Source organism: Mytilus californianus, unplaced genomic scaffold (assembly GCF_021869535.1).
Source record: "Mytilus californianus isolate M0D057914Y unplaced genomic scaffold, xbMytCali1.0.p SCAF_7, whole genome shotgun sequence".
NCBI classification, from domain to species: Eukaryota; Metazoa; Mollusca; class Bivalvia; order Mytilida; family Mytilidae; genus Mytilus; species Mytilus californianus.
In genome coordinates, this window is record NW_026262723.1 from 37,766,617 (window position 1) to 37,793,208 (window position 26,592).

The 26,592-nt window shown below is 33.3% G+C and overlaps 1 protein-coding gene across 1 annotated transcript in view; it reads left to right on the forward strand.

The window, feature by feature from the left end:
• The first annotated feature begins 5,701 nt into the window (after positions 1-5,701).
• Positions 5,702-26,592, forward strand: part of LOC127707954 (uncharacterized) — a 53,688-nt gene continuing 32,797 nt past the window's right edge. The window contains exon 1 of the mRNA XM_052212721.1: positions 5,702-5,716. The gene's annotated coding sequence lies outside the window, so the exon portion shown is untranslated. The remainder of the gene's footprint in view (positions 5,717-26,592) is intronic.

Sequence of the window (26,592 nt, forward strand, 5' to 3'; positions counted from 1 at the left end):
GTTCAGTCATGGGACATGCAAAATTAAATATTTTACACTGACCGTGACTAAACACAAATGTCGCGAGGTTATACTGTACATATAGCGAGCTGTGCATTTTTATACGCCCGTCAATTTTTGACGGGACGTATTATGGTATACAAATGTCCGGTGTCCGTCCGTCTGTCCGTCTGTCTGTCCGGCGTAAACATGTCGCACCGTAACTTGAGAATGACTTATCCAAATTTCATGAAACTTAACATAGTTGTTTCTTATGATGGTCAAACGATCTGTATACTTTTGGTGAAAATAAGATTAAAATTTTTTGAGTTACGGGACTTAGTAACTAAAACAGGTGTGTGTTTTTTTCACATGTCGCGCCGTATCTCAAAAACAATTTATGATTATTGCTTAAAACTTTACACACTTCTTAGTTATATTAATCTTAAGATCTGTATACTTTTTGGTGATGATTCAAAATTTTATTTTAGAGATATTGAGTATTTTGTTAAAAAAGGGGGAGGGGTTTTTCACATGTTGCGCCGTATCTCAAAAACAGTTTATGATTATTGCTTAAAACTTTACACACTTCTTAGTTATATTAACCTTAAGATCTGTATACTTTTTGGTGATGATTCAAAATTTCATTTTTGAGTTATCAGGGGCGTAGTTACCCGGAGGCACGGCAGCACGTGCATCCACGTCGTTTTCACACACAAAAAAGGGAAAAAAAAACAGAGAGAAAGAGGGGTACAAAGTTAACATATATAGGAATTTGTCTTTCTATGTATGCATTTTAAAAACAACACAAAGAATAAAAGCAAGAGGAATACACATGCAGCGAAATTTTTAATCATGTAAGACATGTATGTGTACCATAAATACATACCACTGGTGTAAACTTTTTATATTATTGTTTAGAAAATACCAGCTACATAGTTGTCGGTACCACCACCATAACGTAGACTCGCTTTAATTGAGTGCAAAAAAAAAACATAATCCCTTTAGGGTTAACAAAAAAACTTGCAAATTATTATTTCCGCTTCGCCCAATAGCACACATCTTACTAGAACGAAGACTCTTCAACTCGTATCGATCCGGGAATAATGACTGTTACCTTGTGAACTAGTTCAAAATTGACTAAGTATGTAGGTCTTGACAACACGAATAGTTCATTTTCACATCACGTCAACGTATTCTTGTCCTGGTGTGCATTTAATATTTGCTACCGGACATTAATAACCATTCCATCAATCAATAGTTTCCGTATACTAGCAGATGAGAAGTTGGAACTGCTGTTATTATAAAAAAAAGTACATATTTTCCAGTACATGTATTACGTTTTCATCTGTTTTACAAAAAAACATCTTGTATATAGATTCAATAATTGGAAGTCGTTTCTATATGCCTTTGGGCCGGCTATACGAATGGTTGATTGTTAAAGCATTTAAATAAATTGTTAATTCTAACTCGTTTTACTAGACTATTTGGTCACTCAATTTTATAATGAATTTTCTGTCCGAGTCGGACACTAAACTGCTGATTCTTGTTCGAAAGATACACCAAACTTTTAATACACGTATCTTCACTGTTATCATCTAGATATTGCCATACAACTGGTCGAATGCATATGTATTTGTTAATTAGCTGGATAATAAACAAACGCAGATCATGAAAAAGATCGTGATCAAAGTACCATTCCCTATGAAAAAGTTCATTAATTTCAACTTCGACAATTCCTAACTGCGTAAAATTAGAAATTCATATCCCTCTCTCTTGTAGAGTTTACCCACAAAATTTTTAAACATCTAATTACATATGTTAAGCAAAATATTGGAGAATGCGTTCACCAAGTATTTGGTATCCAATGATGTTTATGCTAACAGAAACTCCACTTATAGTATTGTGTTTATGTTTATTGTTTGTTTTTTATACTTCTTTGCTCAATACAAATACTAGCATATGGAACAATTAATCTTCGTGATTTTAAAAGCTTTCACGGCGTACAAAAAACTCAAACGACAATGTTTAGTCTTCATTCGACTCGAAGTTAAATAAATAGTTGACAAAAAAACACAACAAAAATGTCCAAGTTTTATTACGGTTGTGATTGTTTTGAAACGCTATATATGCGGAGCTTACGGGGGCTTCGCCCCCCCTGGACCCCCTACCAGGCATACTGGGGGCCTAAGGCGGCCCCCAGACCCCTCGCCCTTTAGTTTGTGATTCCACTTCATTTAGAAGGTAGCTACGCCCCTGGTTATTGAGTATTTTGTAAAAAAAGGGGGAGGGGTTTTTCACATGTCGCGCCATATCTCAAAAACGATTTATGATTATTGCTTAAAATTTTACACACTTCTTAGTTATATTAATCTAAAGATCTATACTACTTTTTGGTTTTGATTCAAAATTTTATTTTTGAGATATTGATTTTTTTTTAAAAGGGGGGTTTTCACATGTCGCGCCGTATCTCAAAAACGATTTATGATTATTGCTTAAAATTTTACACACTTCTTAGTTATATTAATATAAAGATCTGTATACTTTTTGGTTTTGATTCAAAGTTTTATTTTAGAGATATTGAGTTTTTTGTAAAAAAAAGGGGGGTTTTCGCATGTCACGCCGTATGTCAGAAACTATTTATGCTTATTCACACACAATACGACGGGCGTATCATGCGCTCATGGCGCAGCTGTTTATTTAGTTTATTGAAGCTCACTTTGCATGTATGTTACACAAACTTATGCCATCATTTAGCGTCCGTCGTAAACTTACTTGAAAACAAATCTTCTCCATTGTTCCCACAAAGACAAACGAAGGCTTTTCTGTAATGGTGTATGGCATCATCCGGTTATCTGCAAACTTCCCGAAAAAGATGTATCTTGTTAAATAGTGCAATGGGAACAGGACTGGCAAATGAATTTTAATCCTGAAAAATGTTATGTAATACACTGTGACATCTCTAAAAAAATTAACCCTTCCGCTTTTGATTATACATTGCATAATCATGTTTTAGAATCAGTAAATGCCAGTAAATATTTAGGCGTAACTATAAGCCATGATCTTGACTGGGGAACACATATAAACAATATTACCTGCAAGACAAATAAAAACTTAGGCTTTCTTCGTAGAAACTTAAAAAATGCACACGTAAGGTTAAAAACCTTACGAACACATCACTTGTCCGTCCAGTCGTCGAATACTCTTCCCCTGTCTGGGATCCGTACAAAAAGCACCCTGACATCACTCATGTTGAGCAGATTCAGCGTAAAGCAGACAGATTCGTCTATAATGATTATAAAACACCGGGAGCAGTTTCCTACATGATTAATCCTTTACAATGGGAAAGTTTATCAATACAATAGACGAAAAAAAGCTAGATTAACTATGCTATATGAAATTAATTGGGGGTTAGTAGAAGTTCCAAAGGATCAAAATCTGATAGACGTACTCATGATGGGGCAACATAAATTTCGGCAAATAGCAACCAATAAAGACTTCTATAAATTTTCTTTTTATCCGAACACTATCTCTGATTGGAATTCACTACCTGAAGCAATAGATATGTCTGACACCCAGGAATCCTTCAAAAGTGGCATATCCACTCTAACATTTGAAGGACCCACACCAACTTATTAAACTACCAAAGCCACTGTACATAATGTATATATGTTATTCTACAGACTATTTTTCTTTATTGTTTATAATAATTTTAATTAAGTCCATAATTATGTACATAGCACACAAGTTCCGGGAAGTTTTACACTCCTACCTTGGAGTCTACTCCCGTATTCGGAAGAAGAAGAAGACATATCTGAAGAAGACTCAGTTTATATCTTGAGAGCAAAACTGACATTCTGTACACAGGCACTTGTCTCAGAAAAAAAAATCCTATATATACCTTAATACAACATTTTTTCTGAGACAAATGCCTGTGATTCTGTAGGGTAAATCTGAGATCAATAGGTCAAGATCTACCTGTCCTGTATTTTCAGAAAAACTGGATTGCTAATTTTGGAGTAATTTCACCTGGAATCATTGGGTTAATTTTATCAAATTTCTATCAGCGCATGGCTATTATCTTGAAAACATATATAGCGGACAAAGAAAACCTTTAGGTAGCAAAAATAAGACCTATGAATATATCAATGTATCAGATATCGTCAATTGACTATTACAGTTTTCAAGATAATATTCAAAAATGTAAATTGGGTGAAAGTTGTCTTTGAAAGGCAACATGAGTTGATCGGTTAATTTTGGTAGTCATGTTGACAAAGTCGTAGAAATTATTTTTCTGGTCAGTTTTGCTATATACAGTTTCATGCTATCTACTCTGTTATTTGGGCCAGAGATGTGATTCGCACCTAAATGAGTGGATATTGGATCAATTTCTATGAAATTTCTATGAAATTATGTCTGATGAAGGTTTCCCTGGAGTAAACACAATTCCGAAAAAACCGAAACATTGCGTACATAGCACAGTATCAATGTAAGTTCAGAGATACGATTCGCACCTAAATTGGTGGATATTGGATCAATTTCTATGAAACTATATCTGATGAAGGGTTTCCCTGGAATAAACGCAATTCCGAAAAAAACCCCGAAACATTGCGTACATAGCATAGTATCAATGTGAGGCCATGCATATATACATGTATGATTCGCACCTAAATGGGTGGATATTGGATAAATTTCTATGAAATTTGGGTGGATATTGGATCAATTTCTATTAAATTGAGACTTCACTTTTCTGTGTATCAGATTTATATAATTTTTTTGTTTTTGTTTGTTAGTTTTAAAAGCATAAGCAAACATACGATAGATCTTTGTATATTACGGAAGTCTTGTAATTGATTTTGGGATACAGTACGCGCTGGTCAACTTGTATTCATTCGTCTTCGTTTTTTCTACTGAAGCAACATTCTTTACCCTTCCGGAGAACCTTAAATCACCCCCAGTATTCAGTGGAGTTCGTGTTCCTCCGTCTTTAGTTTTCTATATTGTGTTTTGTAGACGGTTGTTTGTCTTTTGGTCGTTTTTCATTTTTTGGCCATGACATTATCAGTCCGTTTTCGACTTATGAGTTTTAATATACTTTTAGTATCTCCCGTCTCTCGTTTGCTTATCACTTGCTTATTATAAAACGTTAACATTGTCAGTTGTTTTCGTTTAGACAGAGAAACGTGCTTAAAATTCGAATAAAAAGAAACACGTTATATCTTTTATGAGTATTTAAAAAAAATATATTTATCCATCGTTAGGAGTTCCTATAATAACCTGATATAAAAACATTTAGTACTGGCGTGATTACAATGGTTTTTTTTTATGTGAATTTTTAGATTATACATTATGCAATACAACTAAACCTTAAATTGCAACTCTCAATGAAGATTTGATCTTAGATGACTTTGACCGCTCTGTTTATGTCAGTATCATACGTTTTTAACATCACAATATATTGCATTACAGATCTACAAATTTTGTGATTTGGATAAAAAAGAATTTTAATTATAAATGTTGAATTTATTTTAAAAAAGAAAAACGTCATACATTCTGTTAAAAAATGATTTTTGTGCTTATCTAAAGATGTTTCGATTTCATTTTACAGAATTTATTTGCTTATAGATTATATAACATTAACCATTTATTACGGATTTGTCAATCATTTATAAGAGAGTTTAAATTTCAAAATCATTAGATTGAATAATGGGGTTCGATTCATCAAAATAAAGAAGTGGTAAGTTTCTACTTTTCTGTGTTTAATTTAGGACTTCCTATTTTAATTGTTGTTGGTCAATTGCTTGCTCCCCTTTGATTTTTCTCTCCCTTGACGCAATTTGACACCCGCAAATGTTTTATATTTTTGGCTTTTTAAATAATTGGTCTTGATTATATTGCATCAATACGTGTCGTCCGTATCAATAAATTCTAGAATTTAGATTAGACAGGTTCCACAGAAATAATGCAATCCTTGCATTACTTTCCTATCCGTATACTAAATGTGTTTTACCAAATTTTCGAGGATTATTAGATTTGTAGTAATTTAAATACACCACGTCTGTTGAAATCAACCCTTACCCAATAATAAAATTTTTTACTTCCAAATATATATATACATTTTGAGTTAAATTTTTACATCGCTTTGCATTTTTCATCAAGCAAGCTGTAATACATATTGATATAATATTTTAACCGATATATTATGTTCAAGAAGGTTTTTTTTTTCGGAAACACCGCCTTGAACATGTTATATCTGTTTAATTACACTACATTTCATAGAAATGCCGAAGTTTCACCTTGATAGACATTTAATTCCATTAATTTTTATTCAAGACGTTGACAAAAACAACCGAATTTTATTAAACGCACGATTGATCAAGCGTCTCCGTGAATTGTCAAAAAGGTATATACATTTGTACTTTTTGACAAATACTATGGGAGAGAAGGTAAAAAAGGCATATCCTTGTGCGTATACCGGAATTGATAAAATAGGAACAATATTCATCTTTTTTTTTAAAGAAAGTGCTTTAAAAATACACCAGCTATTAACCAATGAAAATCCAGGATACTCATCTTAGGTGTAATTATATGAAAAATGCAATGATTTTTTCTTCTTCTCTAAAAATATCCTTTTGGTATAACTGGCTATGTTAATGTCAATGTATGACTTTGGTTTACTTTTCATACACGAACGATGAAGTTTTGTCCAATATTCACGACAGGTAAGTATGATGTCAATTTATATTTCCTTTTTAGTGGAAAAGAGCAGGGACCAATGTAACTTATTGAGTTATTCAGTCTATCTGCTCCCCCGCTAGGCTGTAAAAAAAAATGAAAACACAATTTATAGATTGCATGTGTCCGAATGGCTTTTCTGGATTAACTTTCATCAGGAATACTCAAAGCCGAAAATTTGAAAGCCAAGGGCGTATAAGAGAGGAAACAGTTTAAGAGCTATATGACCAAAAAGCACCAATTATTATAGCCAAATCCATCTACAGTCAACTTTGCTATAGTGAATTGAAACCTTAGTATCACCGATTTTTTACTAGCCATGAGCAACATGACATATGCTACGTAGTTTCTGAATGGTTTCTAAATTTATAAACGGACAACTAAAACAAAGGTTTGTTATTGATTATGTCAGCACCGAAGAACTGAGTACCTAGCTGATGATACCCTCGGGGACCGATATTTCACCAGCAGCGGCATCGAACCAGTCTGTAAAAATGAAAACAACACTTTATATATTGCATGCTTCCAAAGCGCTTTTCTGGATTTACCATCATCAAGATTGTTGAAAGCCGAATATTTAAAAGCCAAGGATGTATAAGAACTGAAAAGTAACAAGCTATACCGTAAATTGGAAAATTTTTAGTGTTGCGTTATTTTCGTGTGTTTAATTATGGCACCTTCTTTGGAGGCGCCAAATAAATCAAAATAAAACTACTACCAAAATAACCCAATTTACGGTATGACATTAAAGATGTTGAAAATGTACACAACGAATCTCACCCAAGCGGTCATGTGCAAAAGGTGTGTAAACAACATTAAATAAACGAATAACTATTGATAAATTTGAAAGTTAAATTGTAATCAGATCTATTATATGTACGACACAATTAGCGATTATGCCTCGTTTATTGTTTAAAGTGAAAACGAAATAAGAAAAATGCTTTATAAATAACCTCATCATAGACACAAGGCTGAACATTCTGTACGCGAGACGTGCGTTTCGTCTACAAAAGACTCATCGGTGACGCTCGAATAAAAAAACTGAAAATGGACAAATTGAGTACGAAATCGAAGAGCATTGAGGACCAAAAATTCCAAAAGGTTTATTATAACAAAAACTAAATTCGAGATATACAATAATCCTTCAAGATTAAGTTATCTAAACATGACAAAACTGAGAAAGTAGATCGAGGTAATATTGATTTATTTAAATTGAGGTTTTGTCTTCTTTGATACTGATAGAATGCTACGATTTAAATGCTCTTGAACTTCGTACTTGATTTGGCCTTCCAAATTTTCAGTTTTGAGTCTTATACTTTTTATCAACGAGCAATTTAACTAAACTAAATAAATATTTCTTCTGCTAGTAACGCATGGTTGACATTTGACTCTAAAAACCATTATCTGTTATAGAAAAATATGGAATTTAGATAACAATTTCCTATTCACTGTTTGTTTAAGATAATGTTGATAGCATCACATCGATTTTCACCAAGCTTCCTGTTTACTCTAGGTTTAATGTCAATATCCTTATGAAATGTATTGACAAAAAATATTCGACGAAACTGATTATAACAGATCATGTGTCCACGCTTTCCTTACAAGCATCTGATAACACTCCGTTCTATTTTCTGTTCTGGTAAGATCAGCAAATGTTGCAGCCTTAATTTTTGTTTGCTATAATCTTGAAAACTATAACAGATAGAGAGAAATTGTAACAGCAGAAATGATCATCTTGACAAGATGCACAAAACAAAAGAATCAAATGATCAAAATCCTCAGTTGATGAATGTACTCCTGTAAGCAATTATTTTGCTCTTCAATTCTATAGCTAGTAGATAGCGAGAAAACTGTACACTTAAGTCAGCATGACTACAGAAATGAACAATCAACTCATATTGCCATTCAGAAACAGTTTTCACCAATATTTTGGTATTCTCTTGAAAACTAATAACTTAAGAGAAAAATTGTAATCAGCTAAAAGAATCCCCAGAAAAATAACATCTACAAGTATAAGTCAACATAACTGTAATTGTCAATCCTGTCCTCATAAGAGTTATATCCCTGAAATGATGAGTTTTACCCTTTTTGTGTTTTTGCCATCATAATGAAACAATAATAGATAGAGAGAAACGGTTTTCTACAAAAGTGAACATTCAGATAAAATCTTCAAATTAGTTAGCATAACTTTAATTGTCAACCAACTCCATAAAGGAGTTAATTTAATGCTTTTCAATCAGTGACCATTGCATTTTTGACTATTAGCGTTAGAACTATATAGATGTAGAGAAACTGTGAAAAGTTCAAATAATCAGCAAGATAAGATCTACAAATAGTTGCACATAATTATGTGAATCTGAATAGAAAAAAGTATTACAAAAATACCGAACTCCAAGGCAAATTCAAAAAAGGGGAAGTCCACAAAAACTGACAGATTCAAACGCTATCAATTAATGGAACAAATGATAAAAAACAACTGCCATATTTCTGACTTGGTACAGGCATTTTCCGAAGAAAATGTTGGGTTAAACCTGGTTTATAGCTAACTAAACCTTCCACTTGTATAACAATTGTTTATAGATCTGTTATATTGACAAAATTGGGTAAGCAACCCAAACATACATCATAGATTTGGCACAATTTTACTAAGAATGTGAAGGATGGTTTTCACTTTTTGCTAATGCTTTTAATGCTGTATGGTTTACCAGGTTAGTGATTCTAGCTCATAGGAGCCTCAAGTTAGACCACAAGGACAATTGTTTTAACTCTTACTTGGAATAAATCGCCAGTCATGATATTTTCTGTACACCACTAAGTCAAATGAAACTAATCTTGGACTGAGTCTTCTATTTTCATTGATCAAGCTTTCAAAATTCCAGTATATATCCGTTGATGCTTCAGGCAATATAAATATCTGTATTATATTATCATTGATTTAAGACGAGACTTAACAACAGTCTACTCAATGGATATAAGAAATTAAAGGCAACCGTACGGCTTTTAACAACGAGGAAAACCCATACCGTATAGTCGGCTGTAAAAGGCCCCGACATGAAAATATGAAACAATTCAATTTTGAAAATTAACAGCACAACAATAGAACTAACTATACAAATCAGTTGAAAAAGGCCTTACTCATCAGATCGATACAAAACAGAAAAACATCAAACATAAACACAGACTGGACGTGGTAGGGTACTTATCTATCCCTCATCCCTTTCAACAAAAAGGGACATTAAGTACAGATCTGAGAGTACTCGCAGTTACTGACAGCTAGTGCAAAGCCAATAAAAACTTATAAAAAAATTATGTATCTAAGACTTAATTATCAATCAGTACACATCCAACATCTAATGGATTTAGTGTAAAGACGTCATTAACAGTCAGAGAAAAACATGCCCTTGCGCAATGCCAAAATGCCAAACGATCGACAGATTGTAGTACCGTTAAAGTGCATATGTGTATGACCAAACTATTAGTATGATTTTAATTTACTGATAACGAAATCAATATTTATACCAATAAAAACAATATTCAAAGATCTAATTACAGTGTTGAATTGGTAACATTTTACAACACTTTTATTTAAAGGATTGATAAGTTTACCCGGATCGTATAAAATTTCCGGGTTCAGTGAACAACATCACCGTAAAATCTAGGATGTGCTATTCCGTCTGAAATAAGTTTTTTACAGGTAAAGCCAAACTTGCGAACCAAATATTTGTATCTAGGAAGAATTTAGTAAAGTTTTAAGTAATTTGTGGTCATGAAATCCCTGACTTAATAATTTACCAGTAATACATAGATTACGTTCATTGAAATCCAAAACGTCATTTCAGACACGGGCATAACGAACGAGTTGGGATATATAAACACCGTATGATGGTGCCAGAGGAACATCACCGTCCAAAAAAGGAAAATTAACAATAGGGGAAGAAAAAACATTCCTTTTGTCGTATTTTTTTGTGTAGAGTTTCTGGTGTAAAACTGAAATATCTTAATCTAGGAAAAGAAAATTATTGCTGTTAATTTTGGATTTTTTTAAAGTAAGTTGCTGTTCATTTTAATCAGATTATGTGGAATAGTAGCGTATAAAGTAGGAAAATCATACTTGACCAGAGTTTTCTACGCGATCAACATCATTTAGTTTATAAGACTTTACCAAATTTGTAACACTTATAATATGATTGACACCTTTTTTGATATACTGTATTGCAATATTGAATACTACATATTTTTACAGTAGTAAGTCTAATAGCCAGAAAAATAGATAATTCAGTAAAAGTCATCTAGTAGTAGATGATATTAAGCGAGATTTATAAGATGTTTTGTGTAATCTAGGTAGCCAGTACATAGTAGGAGAACACTGTTTTGTGTAATTTAGGAAACCAGTACAATATAGGAGAGAAATGATTTAACTCTTCACAGGTTCATTTTACTATGTGGTTTTCTGTTACGTACTTTTCTGATAAACGGGTCAAAAGAAAAGTTATAGAATTATGAATTCTCCACGTAAGACATCGATGTTATACTTACGTCAAACAAGCACAATATTGTTTGCTGTCTTATCAGCTGCTACTAAAACACACTTATTTTTTAGTCCTTTAGTTTAGATCCTATATTTATAAAGAGTGCTTTTTATTTTCAGTTTGTATATATTTATCTTTATAATACTTTATACCTTTGATAACAAAAACATTCCTTTACTGTTTAATTCCACTTAAAGCGTGCATGTCAGCCTTTCTCGTCTCAATAACTTCCTATATAATCAATGATAATCTTAAATACATTTTGTACTGTCAAAGATGTTATTTCGATAAGTGATAAATACAAAATCTCAAAAGCATGGTTTCTTTTGTACAGGAAGTAGATTTAAAATTGTCCCCAACAATTTGACTTTGTTTATATATATACATATCTAAATACTAATCTTAGAGATGCCAATTTAGATAAGTAAGACATTTCTTTCGATTGTTTTTTCAAAGATTCAGAATACTGATGACTTAAAAAGTATAAAAACCAGTTTATCCTATATTTATGTTGTTCAATGTGTTTTTTTTTAGCTCACCTGGACCGAAGGGCCAAGTGAGCTTTTCTCATCACTTGGCGTCCGTCGTCCGTCGTCCGTCGTCGGCGTTAACTTTTTACATTTTGAACTTCTTCTAGAGAACCACTGAATGGAATGAAACCAAACATGGCATGAATGTTCCTTATGAGGTGCTGACCAAGTGTTGTTACTTTGTAGCGGATTCATCATCCAAGATGGCCGCCAGCGGGGGACTTAGTTTAATATGGGACCCTATGAGAAATACATACAAATGTCTTCTTTTTGAGAACCACTGAATGGAATGAAACCAAACATGGCATGAATGTTTCTTATGAGGTGCTGACCGAGTGTTGTTACTTTGAAGCCGATCCATGATCCAAGTAGCCGCCAGCGGGGGACTTAGTTTAACATAGGACCCTATGGGAAATACATACAAATGTCTTCTTTTAGAGAACCACTGAATGGAATGAAACCAAACATGGTATGAATGTTCCTTATGAGGTGCTGACCGAGTGTTGATACTTTGAAGCCGATCCATAATCCAAGATGGCCGCCAGCGGGGGACTTAGTTTAACATGGGACCCTATGGGAAATACATACAAATGTCTTCTTTTAGAGAACCACTGAATGGAATGAAACCAAACATGGCATGAATGTTTCTTATGAGGTGCTGACCAAGTGTTGTTACTATGAAGCTGATCCATAATCCAAGATGGCCGCCAGCGGGGGACTTAGTTTAACATGGGACCCTATGGGAAATACATACAAACGTCTTCTTTTAGAGAACCACTGAATGGAATGAAACCAAACATGGCAAGAATGTTCCTTATGAGGTGCTGACCAAGTGTTGTTACTTTGAAGCTGATCCATCATCCAAGATGGCAGCCAGCGGGGGACGTAGTTTAACATAGGACCCTATGGGAAATACATACAAATGTCTTCTTTTAGAGAACCACTGAATGGAATGAAACCAAACATGGCATGAATGTTCCTTATGAGGTGCTGACCAAGTGTTGTTACTATGAAGCCGATCCATAATCTAAGATGGCTGCCAGCAGAGGACTTAGTTTAACATAGGACCCTATGAGAAATACGTACAAATGCTTTCTTTTAGAGAACCATTGAATGGAATGAAACCAAACATGGCATGCATGTTCCTTTTGAGGTGCTAACCAAGTGTTGTTACTTTGAAGCTGATCCTTCATCCAAGATGGCTGCCAGATGGGGACAATGTTTAACAAAGGACCCTATGGACAATACATACAAATGTCTTCTTTTAGAGAAACACATACTGAATGGATTGAAACCAAACATGGCATGAATGTTCCTTATGAGGTGCTGACTAAGTTTTGTTACTTTGAAGCTGATCATTCATTCATGATGGCCGCCAATGGGGGGACTTCCTATAACACAAGACCCTATGGGAAATACATACACATGCTTCTTCTAGAGGTGCACTGAATGGAATGAAACCAAAACATGGCATAAATGTTTCTTATGAGGTGCTGATTAAGTGTTGCTACTTTGTTGGCGATTTACTGTTCAAGATGGCCACCAGGATTTTTTTATTAAATTACACGACCAATATTAAACCAAATTTGGCTTCACTCATTATTAGGGTATCTGTTATGATTTTAATCTATTTTTACATGATTTCCAAAACCAAAGTAGAATCAGGTGAGCGACACAGGCTCTTGAGAGCCTCTAGTTTATTTACTGTTTGAAATTACATAGTCAAAATATTTTGGCAAATTATTGACAATCCTGGTCTAACTTCTTTGGATTAATAAATTCTGATTCATCAAAATCAACAAAGAGTAAGTTTTCGTTTTTTTTCATTTCAAATTTATAAGACTTATATGTCAACTTTAAAGTTTAATTTGAAAAATTGACCAAATGCCAAAGTTTAGGGAACCATGTTTTAAATTAGGGTTAGGTTTAAGAGTTTGACTAGTAGGAGGATAAGGTATGTGTTCGATCTAGTAAATACCCTTTTATCCTTTCAAGAATTTATGTTTTTATAATTTGTTGTGTATGCATTTAAATTAAATGTATCAATTTTTTTTATGGTCATAGATTTTACTTTTTGTCTGACCCTTTCATTATTTATTAGTCCAAGGAAGTGGAGCAAGACTTTGAATATGGATGTTAGAGCACTGGTTTCAGTTCCTCCCATTCTTCGCTTTTCCAACGAAAGGTGGTCAAAGGCGGGATTGAATAGTGCACTAACTAAAATTCATTCAGTTAGTGCACTCCTCTAAAAATAACAGAAGTTAGGATCAAAGGAAACATTACCACTCATGTTACAAAGAGTTATACAGTTATTTATCTTTTACCACCCCCCCTCCAAAAAAAAAAACACAAAAAAAAAACCAAAAAAAAAAAAAACGTTAATATTACAACAGGTGGATACAAGACCTAATTTACCTTTTCAGTTTTTTTTTTATCTTTTTTAGTTTGGTTTGAAATAGTGACCATATGCCAAAGTTGTTAATGTCAAGTTGTCGCTTGCTCGTCATGATAACTTTCTATCTGATTATTTTCAACACGAGCAACACAGTCGAACTTATAGATTAATACATGTATGTAATAATCATGACGAGAAAAAAAAAAAGATCTTGGTAAAACATCTACTGGCTTGTGGAAATAAGATCCTGTTTAAATGTTTACGCGCATCAGATTATTCATACATAAAGAAATATGGCATTTTTATCCCTTCTATTGATTTATTTTCATTTTCAGAAGTTATCTTATTTTTTTCAGGATGCTCCCCGTTTAAATTGATTTATCTAAATAAAAAGACCTTCACTAGAAATATTGCTCATATTACATGGCAGATTTCATAACAATAAAACTGAATGAACATGTTGAAAGCAATATTGCATTTCTCTTTAGTTGTATTTGATATATCTAAAATAGAATGGAAACATGACTGAGTCTTTTCCTACATAACGATAAACCATTATTAAATTTTGATACTAGCGGGGAAATACTAATCCTTAAACGTTTTTTTTTCAGCTTGCGGGTCAGGTAGCACTCCACAGTTAAAAAACGCCCCATTCTCTATTCCTTGTTTTCTTACAAATAAAGCTTACTGTTTGTGCTAATATCTGATGTTCATATAACCTATTCGGAGTTTTATTGCACAACGACTTCAGAAACTTTCACGTTTTATATTTGAAAAATTCACCGGGGCCCAAAATACGAAACCACACATCTCACTTTGCTATCCGCAGGTCATTTTTAATAAAGATATCATCATTATCAACATTTATATAACTTTTATAAGACAATTTATGGAATATACATGCCAATTATAGGATTGCTGTTCAGAGATGAATATGAAAAAAGCTTTTTATTACTTTACAGAATAAATGTTCCAATTTCTAGACAATCTTTCGGCTCGAACAGATTTCATATCAAACATATTGAAGAATATCTATATTGACAAGACACTCATACCATACACGGACTAAAAATAGAGGGGGTATCAAAATGTCGAAATATTTTGAATTAGTTTTGATTGGATTTCAATTTAAACTTGTCAGAATATCCGTTTCACTACCAATGTAAATGTATTCAAGACCAACTTTGCGTTAGTGATAGAGAAGAGAAGTGTTCCAACTGTTTGAATTCTTTATAAATTTAATCGAAGCTGACATGATAAATAACATACCTTTCTTCACCAGTGTCTGAGCAGAAAGTTGATGAACCAGGGGTATGTCAAAAAACGTCTCGTCCTTTTTCTAAAAAAGTTTATCGGAAGGTACCAAGACCTTGTTGATAAATATTCCGTATCAACTTCACAAATAAATCATGATGGTCTCGAAGTATAGATTCTGCGTACTGACCGTGTTTATCATCTTAATAATGTGTTAAAGTGTTCTTTTATTTGTCTTTATTAATACTACTTTCACTGTTTGGTCTGTTTTTGGTGATATACATTTGACGTGGCTCTGTACTTATGCATCCCGTCATTGTGTTGTTTGTATTATTTTTCATTTTTACTTGTGTGCTTTGTCCGTGTGGCTTTTTATGTTTCTTTGATACATGTGACGTGTCTCTGTACTATAAACATCCCGCCATTGTGTTATTGTTCTAGTATAATTTTTGCATACTTTGAACGACAAAATTATTTTATATCTCTACCTGTGTGACGTTTACATTCTGACGTCAAACACGCGATTCTACGCCAGAGTTAATGTTAAAATTACGATTCGGTCCCAGTGCTTAAAATCCCTCGATCCTTTATGGGTTGATTTGGCATACATAAATAAAATACAAAAATAAGTAAGCAATGAACGATGTTGTCTCCCATTTATTTGTATTGTAATCCTGTCATGTAATGTTGTCATTTTAATGTTATATTTAACATTGCCATAAAAGCGGGAGGTTTGGCATGCCACAAAACCAGGTTCAACCCACCATTTTGTTCTTAAAATGTCCTGTACCAAGTCAGGAAAATTGCCATTGTTATATTATAGTTCGTGTCTGTGTGTGTTACATTTTAATGTTGTGTTTTTGTTGTGTCGTTTTTCTCTTATATTTGATGCGTTTCCCTCAGTTTTAATTTGTAACCCGGATTTGTTTTTTTTCTCTATCGATTTATGAGTTTCGAACAGCGGTATACTACTGTTGCCTTTATTTGTTAAATGTGATATATGCTTTTTTGTGCTTCTTTGTTAAATATTTGTGTTTTTGTTGTGATAAATATTGTGACACGGTGTTGACTGCTGTACCCCTATTTTGACATTTTTACCTATTTGTCTGTTTGTTTTATTCACGCATCGTTGTCAATATAATGGAATTTGATGCGACTGTCATACAAGTGAGAGGTTTAATCCACCATTTTTCATTCTACATCAGAAAATGCCTGTACCAAGTCAGGAATATGACAGTTGTTGTCCATTCGTTTGATGTGTTTGTGCTTTTGATTTTGCCATTTGATTAGGGACTTTCCGTTTTGAATTTTTCTCGGAGTTCAGTATTTTTGTGATTTAACTTTTTTCTTACATTCCCATTTGATAATTTTAGAAATTGTACGAAAATTAGGATCCAAACCTAAGGCGAAGTTGACCTGATGTGAATTTCAGAATTTAAGGTCACTTTTGGTCATACATTCTTGGCCTTTAACTTGGGTTGGAGCGTATCGTAGAGAGTTATGTTCAGTGATTTTGTCATAATTTGGTGAAGTGGGATATACGTTAGTTAAGTGAAAAAGGAAACACTCTACACAGGCAAATTTCGCTCACGTGAATGAAATTCACATCAACCGAGCTTATACATGAAATTCACATAACATTTTTCATGTGAATATCACTTGAATTTCACGTGAACTTTGAAAAAGAAAAATTGGTATTTTCATGATTTTAATTAAATTTTAAAAATTAAATGTTATTTGAATAACTTTATTTTTAAAATTTACGTGGATTCACGTGAAAAAAATTAATGTGATTTTCACGTGAGTTTAAATGAGATTCACGTGCAACTCACTGGAACTGATTTCACGTGAGTTTCACGTATAAGCTCGTTTTAGGTGAAATTCACATGAATTTCGAATTTAGATTCACGTGAAATTCGTGTGAGTGAAATTTCCCTGTGTAGCAAATGTAAACACTTGGATTTTTCTCTTCAAATTTAAGTTCTGATATTAAAATGCGCATGTAAATGAAAAATAGCTTTGCATAAAGCAATTATGTTTGTAAAAGCGAATTTTGTATAAAAAGTTACAATATTGCACAAAATAACCTTTCCGCACATTTACGTCAAATAGAAAAGTTGTCCACTCTTTTTCTACATAACTAATAATGTTTGTGTACTGCTCGTTACATCAAATTGCAAACACAAACACAAACATCAAGTAATGGCAATTTTATTTCAAAATCAGATGGAACTGACAGAACTCATCAGATCTGTTCAAAAACTACTAAAAAGAAAGACAATAGATACACACTACCGACCTATGAGTATTCATAGTTACCGAGAGTTAGTTCAAAGCTCAATTTCAACTAACAAATAAGCCATGTTTATCAAAATTGTTAAGCAGTCTATTAGATTCAATTGCCCTATCCGCACATTATTTACTGCCAAGATATCTAACAAATATCTCTACTAGACGCAGCTCTAATTGTTAAAATTTACATTTACAACTAGTATGAAAACAATCAGATTTGGCGTGATTGTCATGATTCAGCAATGGGCAAAACTCATTCAGTTTAGAAAGCTATTAGTATGAAACGCCACGACATGACAAAATCTGAAATAATCCAATCAAGAAAGCAACACCCTGATTTATATACATAAAAAGAAAAAGAAAAAACAAATATGGTAGATAGCAACCAACGAAAACCACTGAATTATAGGCTCCTGACTTGGGACAGACATACATATATTGAGTGTGTGGGTGGATGAAACACGCTTGGATGGATGCTTTGAGTAGACCATGAGTGTCTGTGTGTACATTATGAATTTTTATAAACATAGTTAATATACGAACGTCATCATAGCCGAAAGAGGACAAGGACCTTCTATTCACAACCAGCGAGGCGAAGCTGATCTATTTTTTTAATGGACCACATAGTTGGTATTCATGTTTGTCTCGTATACCAGACTGCATCATTCTTTATATGAGTCACTGTTCATCAAATTGTTGATTGATTTTTGGTTGCTTAACGTCCAGTAGCAAATATTACATGCATGTTCAGGACAAGAACAAATTAACAATAAATACAATAAGTAGGTCCTGTAACAGAGACCGTCCGGGATGAAGGTCGGGGAAATTTGGACTAACACGGAAACATGGCTGCATACTTGTAAATCCCGAACAGCCAAACGGACGCCCCACTTTGGCCAGAGTTTTACTGCCAGTCGGAGGAAGACCAATGGTGACCATATTTCTATTCACAGTCACCTTTGGGAAAGGGGGGGGTTCTGTTCTTTTTCTTCTTTTTGTTATACCGTAAATAACATATAAACATTTGTGTTGGCTATTTTATTCTTTGTTTTAGGTTCTGTTCTATATATTTGAATTGCATATTTTATAGAATAATGAAGTTTGAATACTGAAATTAGATTTTGCATCCTTAGTTAGTTATAAGTCATAGAACTTTTTTCGATTCTAATAGGACAAATACGATTATTTGAAAAGTTGAAGCAAAGGTAAGATTGGCCGTGTATATGGCTGTTCTAGTTTACCCCCTGTAAGATAAAAGCTACAAATGTCAAATAAATCTTTGATTTTTAATCCAAACATTGTTTTCGTTGGCTACTATTTACTGTCAAATTCACAGTTGACATGTCGTAACTAAGGAGTGAGCCGCCATGTTGACTTCCTGAAATCTATGAATGAGCGAATGATGCAATAGAATTAAAAATGAAACAACACCTACCTGAAAACTCCATTTAAATGCGATATTATCCGAATTTAGAACGTACACGTGACGGAATAATCTTCCGCTTGAGAGTTTTCATTCGTCTGACGTCATGTTTTGACATGACATTAATGCGCCAAGATCATTCATGAAATTTCGCTGAATTCTATTTTATTTTTTTACATTTTTTAAGATCTTATGCATTAATTCTTTTTGTTATGTAATAGAATAGGAATAACGGTTCTGTAGTTTCTTTTTCAATTTCAATTTGAACACAACGAAATCTACATAGTGTTTGGACATAGGTTACGATACATGTGGATTTACGTGGGAGGTAAATAGTAACAGCCATTAATATGTACATCCCTGAGTCTGCGCTAAGTATTGATATATCGATAATTTTATTACGCTGTTGTTTACAAAGCGAAAGAAGTACGTCATATTTATTTTATGTTACAATGGTTTTTCATATATCTTTCTGATTGCCGGCATAGCGCACTCCGTTCCTGGTACTGTAGTTATTTCATCGAGAACAAAATGCAATGTTATTTTAGTCCAATAACTTTTTTTTAAAGTTAAAAGCTCCTCTCGTCCTTTTTCTAAAAAAGTTCATCGGAAGATATTCCGTATCAACTTCACAAATAACACATGATGGTCTTGAAGTATAGATTCTAGGTATTAGCGTTGTTTATCATCTTGATTACGTGTTATAGTGTACATTTATTTGTCTTTGTATATTTCTAACCTTGACTGTTTAGTTCATTTTTGGTATATACTTTTGGCGTTGCTAGGTATTTTTATATCCCGCCAATGTGATATTGTGCCATGGTCATTTTTGTATTCTTTGCCTTTCATTTTTGCTTATGTACTTTGTCTACAGAGTGTCTATATGCCATTTTGTTTTTCTTTGTTGAAATAGTTATGTTTTATAGTGATTAAGATTATAACAAAATGTTGACTGCTGTACCTTAATTTTTGACATTTTTGCCTATTATGTCTGTTTGTTTTGTTCACACATTGTTGTCAATATAATGCAATTCTATATAACTGTCATACAAGTTAGAAGTTTAGCTAGCCATAAAACCAGGTTTAATCCACCATTTTCTACATAAGGAAATGCCTGTACCAAGTCAGGAATATGACAGTTGTTTTCCATTCGTTTGATGTGTTTGAGATTTAAATTTGATTTAGCCATTTGATAAAGGACTGTCCGTTTTTAATTTACCTTGGAGTTCAGTATTTTGGTTATTTACTTTTTTTCTCCTAGAGATCAATAGAGTTCATTGTCTCAACTTTTAACATTTGAAATGACGAACTTATAAATTTAGAATTGTTTCGTTTTCATGCTATCATTTTTATTAAATATAGATTATATGTAAACACTATTTTCAAAAAAATCAAAACTATAATAAAAACAACTTATAATAAATTCATCTGAGATAAAAATAATTTAACAGTATTTTGCATTTGAATCGAATAATAAGTACGTAACATTCCATGACAATCACAGTGAACTAAGTGTTATATGTCTGTACAGGTATATTTATTATCATATTCACGGGTAGTAACGTCGTCATATCGAGGAGCCTTTAGTTCAGTGATTTTGTCATAGTTTGATTAAGTTAGTCATGGTTTAATTAGGTAACTTCCCAGAACGATTGCCTCAGTTCTTTTCAAATGAACAAATAAAAAGCAAATAAGATGTTTGAATCTATATTGTAAGTCAAACAATCTACATAGGAATTGTTGTTTTTAAGAAATTAACGCAGGATAACCGAAATATCGAAATTGATATGGTTTGGTTAAGCGATTGACATGGTTCAGTTAAGTGTCTAGCAATTCGTCATGGTTTTGATCAAATTTGTCATGGTTTAGATACCAATGATTACATATTTGTTTCACCTTAAAATTGATAGTTTGTTTGAATGTACTTGTGAAAAAACGAAGTTACACAATTCATCAATTGACTAAAAAGAACAAAGCCCTTTTAACCAAATTTGGTGGGCGTAATCGGCAAACCGTATATTATACATTTTTACTTTTCGCGTTTTTCTTAAGATATAATTAATAAAGCCACTGCTCTTTTTAACTGGCATTCGATCAAATAAATTACAAAAACAGAAAGCGTTGCTTCTGTTTCACCTAGAATCTTTTCTCCGTTTGTCCATGATGGACTCTGCCCAACTAACCAAACGATATCGAGAGGGCACCATACAGTCTTCAACCCTCCACGGGACAACATGTTAACATGGACAACAGTTAAAACTTACTTTTTAATGAAATATAAATGAAATTACTATGAAAACTATTTTAATTATGAAAGATCACAACTTCGAATTAGAATTATGTCGATAAAATGTCCATTTTTATCAATCATTATTACGAATGACTAAAAATGATTATGTTTTTGTCATATTGTTTAAATGTATGGTGTAATATCATTTTACCCATTTAAGCTTTTTTCTTTTATGCAATAAAGTTTCGATAATATCATAAAAAGCTCTGTCGATCTAGTATTTAGTATGAGAAATTATACATGATTAAATGTGACTGAAAAAAATAATTTAAATTCCAAGATACACGTGTTATTTTGTTTGGTACAAATAAAATAAAAAAATAAGAAGATGTGGTATGATTGCCAATGAAACAACTCTTCACTAGAGACCAAATGACACAGAAATTAACAACTATAAGTCACCGTACGGCCTTCAACAATCAGTAAAACCCATACCGCATAGTCAGCTATAAAAGGCCCCGAAATGACAAATGTAAAACAGTTCAAACCGGAGAAAACTAACGGCCTGATTTATGCACAAAATAATGAACGAAAAATAAATATGATTTACAGCAATTAAAACAACGACAATCACTGAATTACAGGCTCCTGACTTGGGACAGGCACAGACAGACACAGACAGGCACATACACAAGTACATTTAAACTGTGTACGACCTTATTTTTGACCCGACAAGACAATAAGTCATCGTTCTTAGTAGCAGAGAATAAGTTGGATGAAGATGAAAATTAGCAGCAGAATTCCATTCTGAAATAAAAAAAAAGTAACGTTTTGTCTTGGATTATTGTTTTTTTATTAGTTGTTATTGGCTTGGAACTAGCTTGCAGTAAATACGAGTACTCACAGAGCGGTTCCTTGTGTCTTTGCTGTGTATGTTACTTGATTGTTTTGCTTTGTATCGATCTGATGAGTCAAGTCCTTTTCAACTGATTTGTATAGTTTGTTCTTCTTTGTTGTGCTATTACACCACTGCCCACGTTAAGGCGAGGAGAGGGTTGGGAGCTCGCACACTTGTTTAATCCCACCATATTCTGTATATGCCTGTCCAAAGTCCAGAGTCTGTAATGCAGTGGCTGTCGCTTGTGACTGTATATCATATTTATTTTTCACTTATCGTTTTGAACATAAACAAGGCTGTTGGTTTTCTCATTTGAATTGCTTTACATTCAATTTGTCGGAGCCTTTTATAGCTTTCTAGGAGGTATGGGTTTTGTTTATTATTAAATGCCGTACGGCGAACTACAGTTGCTAACATCTACGTCATTTGGTCTCGGGTGGATAGTTGTCTCATTGGCAATCATACGCATCTACTTATTACATATTACTATGTGCTTTTTTAGGTCCTTCTGTATTCCAAATTTAAACTACGATTAAAGAAAACTGCTTTGAAATGCATTAATATATTATCCTCGTGATTCCTTTATACATGCGTGTTCTATAATGATAACTATAATGATAATATCTTAAATAAACTGTAGACGACTTATTTTCTCGAGCGATGTATTTTCGCGAGTAGAAGATCAACGTAAATATGTGAAGCTTAGATCTACTCGTATTGGAACAAAACAACAACATAAGAAAATGGCGATGATATATTGTCTCGAAATAGGATAAAATTGAGAATGGAAATGGGGAATATGTCAAACAGACAACAACCCGACCAAAGAACAGATAACAGCCGAAGGCCACCAATGGGTCTTCAACGCAGCGAGAAAACCCCGCACCCGGAGGTGGTCCTCAGCTGGCCCCTAAATAAAATTGTGCACTGGTTCAGTGAAAATGGGCGTCACACTAAACTCCAAAACATATAAAGGAACTAAAATTAAAAACATACAAGACTAACAAAGGTCAGAGGCTCATGACTTGGGACAGGCGCAAAAATGCGGCGGGGTTAAACATGTTTTGTGAGATCTCAACCATTCCCATATACCTCTAGCCAATGTAGAATAAAGAAACACATAGCAATACGCACAGTAAAACTCAGTTCAAAAGAAGTCCGAGTCCGATGTCAGAAAAAGTAACAAAAGAAACTAAGCAAAATGACAATGATACATAAATTAACAAAGGACTACTAGCAGTTACTGACATGCCAGCTCCAGACCTCAATTAAACTGATTGAAAGATTATGTCTTCATCATATGAAAATCAGGTACAATCCCTCCGTTAGGGGTTTAGTATCATACCATCATAAAATATATGAGAAGAACATAACCCGTATCATGCCAACAACTGGTTTTAGAATAAATGTGTTTATTTCCGATGCAAAGAACCTATGAGTGAATCAATATTAATACCAAAATATGCAATCCTAAATGATCTGACAACAGTATCGTAACTATATCCCTTCCGAATAAGTCTGTTTAAAGGTTTGGTTAGCTTTTGAGGTGAATGCCGACATTTTAGTGCTTTGTAAAGAATATTACCATAAAATATTGGATGTGAAATACCTGAACGTATAAGATGTCTGCATGTTGATTTATATTTAGAAAATAGATAGAATGGCTTAAACGCGAGAAAAAAAGGCATCGGCGAAAATATTTTTTTTTACAGTATTTCAATAATTGCATAATGTCTGTTTATTTTGATCGTTACTCTTCCATCATACACAACAGGAATCACAGAACTGAGCCATGTCAAACATGAACTTAACCATAACACTACTGAACCAAATCATGACACCGTATTTTCAGGAATCTTAATTTGTGTGCAAATGTAGCTATTTTTCGGAATAATTGACGGCAGTTTTATATTATAACGAAATATGTGATGTAAGAGACAGTAAACAAATCACTTATTTTATGCATGAGAAACGGATAAGCAACTCTTAAATTTTGACATACGCAAGCATTATTCTAGATCAAATTATTAACTATATGATACAATGTTTAAAGTACTAACATATTAGCTAAAGACAAAGATACTTACCAACTTGAACCTATGTTCAGATGTTCATTTAGCAAAATATCCAAATGTTTATATTGTGTCATTGTTTGTCAATAAAAACACTTAACACAATCATGTCCAACTTAACCAAACTATGACAAAATCACTCTACTAAACTCTCATCGATATGACGACGTTACTACATTGTACCAATGATATTGCACAAGCACGGTAGGTAAAGTGTCCGGCGGAGATCGTGTTTTTTCGTGTGAATCGGTCCACTTTTTTCGAGTGTAGATCAGGTTTTTTTTCGAGTGATAAACCATGCGATCCGGTCAATTAACTTTTTTTCGAGTGATAAACCATGCGATCCGGTCAATTAACTGCTATTTCGCAATTATGATAGTTTTATTAATGACCGTCCATGTTATTTTGAATACTATACAAGTTTTGAGCACAAAAGACTCACAATTTCGTTGTTTTTAACCTAAAATTCAGTTATTTATATTGTCCGTGTTTTTTCGAGAGCAACAGTTAAAACGTTCGGGTTTTTTTAACAAATGGTCCGGGTTATTTGTAGAAAATGTGAATAAAAAAAGAAGACATTCTTTGGCTTAAAAACTGACTTTTTCTGGTTTGTAACTGTTATTTAGCGATGGACAATAATATATATTCTGAATAAGTCACAAAACAGATTACTATGTTGATCAAATTTAACTATTTTCAATTTAATGATAACTTTCTGTTCTGAAAACTTTTTACCATAACCGAGCAGTATTACGATATATAAGAAATCAATGGGTCCGTTTTAAAACGGTCGTAAGAACCGAGTACGGGGATTCGTAATCTTTTTAATATCATTGCATGCTGCCTTTGTTTTTACAGTCAATAACATTTTATGATTGATATATATTACAGTGACGAAAATACATAGAAGCAAGAAAACTAAGAAAAAGGAGCAAACAATCAGAAAAATTCAATATAAACCAAAATATTCTACTAAAAGAGGACCCCAAATAAAAATTGATAAATTACAACAACATTTGAATTGAATGGAATATCTAATAAAAAATGAAAACAGCACATTATAATTTTATGCTATATGACCAAAGGGACCTAAAAATTAACCAAATCCATCTGAGGTCGACTTTGCCTAATATAGTTGAAACCTTAGCCTCTTTGTGATATTTTAATTTATAAACGGACAATTCTAATTGATTCATTGTTGGTTGCTTAACGTCCAGTGGCAAAGTGTGTCCTGCATGTTCCGGACGAGGACGTTCGCGGTAAAGGTCGGGAAATTTAGACTGCCACTGAAAATGAGAGTATATTGGATATGGACAGAAATTTTGCCTTGCAACAAGCCACCTACGGTCCAATCAAAGAGCTGTAGCAAGAGTTCTTAACGTGCTTTAAGCGTAGCACTCTCTCTTCACGCCGGGCGGCGCCCCATTCTGCCCGGACGTGGCTGCGTACTTGAACATCCCACACAACCAAACGGACGTCCCACTTTTGGCAAGGGTCGGTCGGAAGAGGACTTAAGTGACCATATTACTAATCCCCTGTCCCTTTAGGAGGTAAATGATTGTAGAAAGGTTTGTAATAAATCGTGTCAATACCGAAGTATTGACTACTGAGCTGATAATAAACTCGGGGACTTGTCCAATGTATTCAATAAACAACGAAATAAATAATCTGTAAGCTTCAAAGCTTCAATACGAAACTTAGACTGTCACTGAAAATGAGAGTATATTGGATATGGACAGCAATTTCCAAAATATTTTGCCAAAATTATGAAAATTGAAATTTTTTGAAATAATAATAATAATAAAAAAAATAAGATTAAATTTAATTAAAAAAAAACAAAAAAATTAATCATAAGTGAAGAAAAAAAAATCTCCAATATTCCCCAAATAATAAAAATTTTCAAATTTTCAACAAATAAAAAAAAAAAGAAAGATAATATTTGACAATGCATAGCAACTTCTGTGTTGAAAAATGTGTAGTGGAAGTTGGCCATATGATTTTTTTTCAATTTTATTCTCGGAAATAAAAAAGGTAAACGAACGCTAAGTGAGAAATAAATTCGTTATCTTGGTGCAATCAGGGGTGTGCGAAATTTTACACCGGTGTTGAAAATGCATACGACCTTCGGCTGCGCCTCAGGGTGTATAGATTTTCAACAATGGTGTAAAATTCTGTACACTCCTGATTAAACCAAGATAGCTAAAATTTCCATCAAGACAAATAGTAAATGAAACATTAAGGATATATTTTCTGTA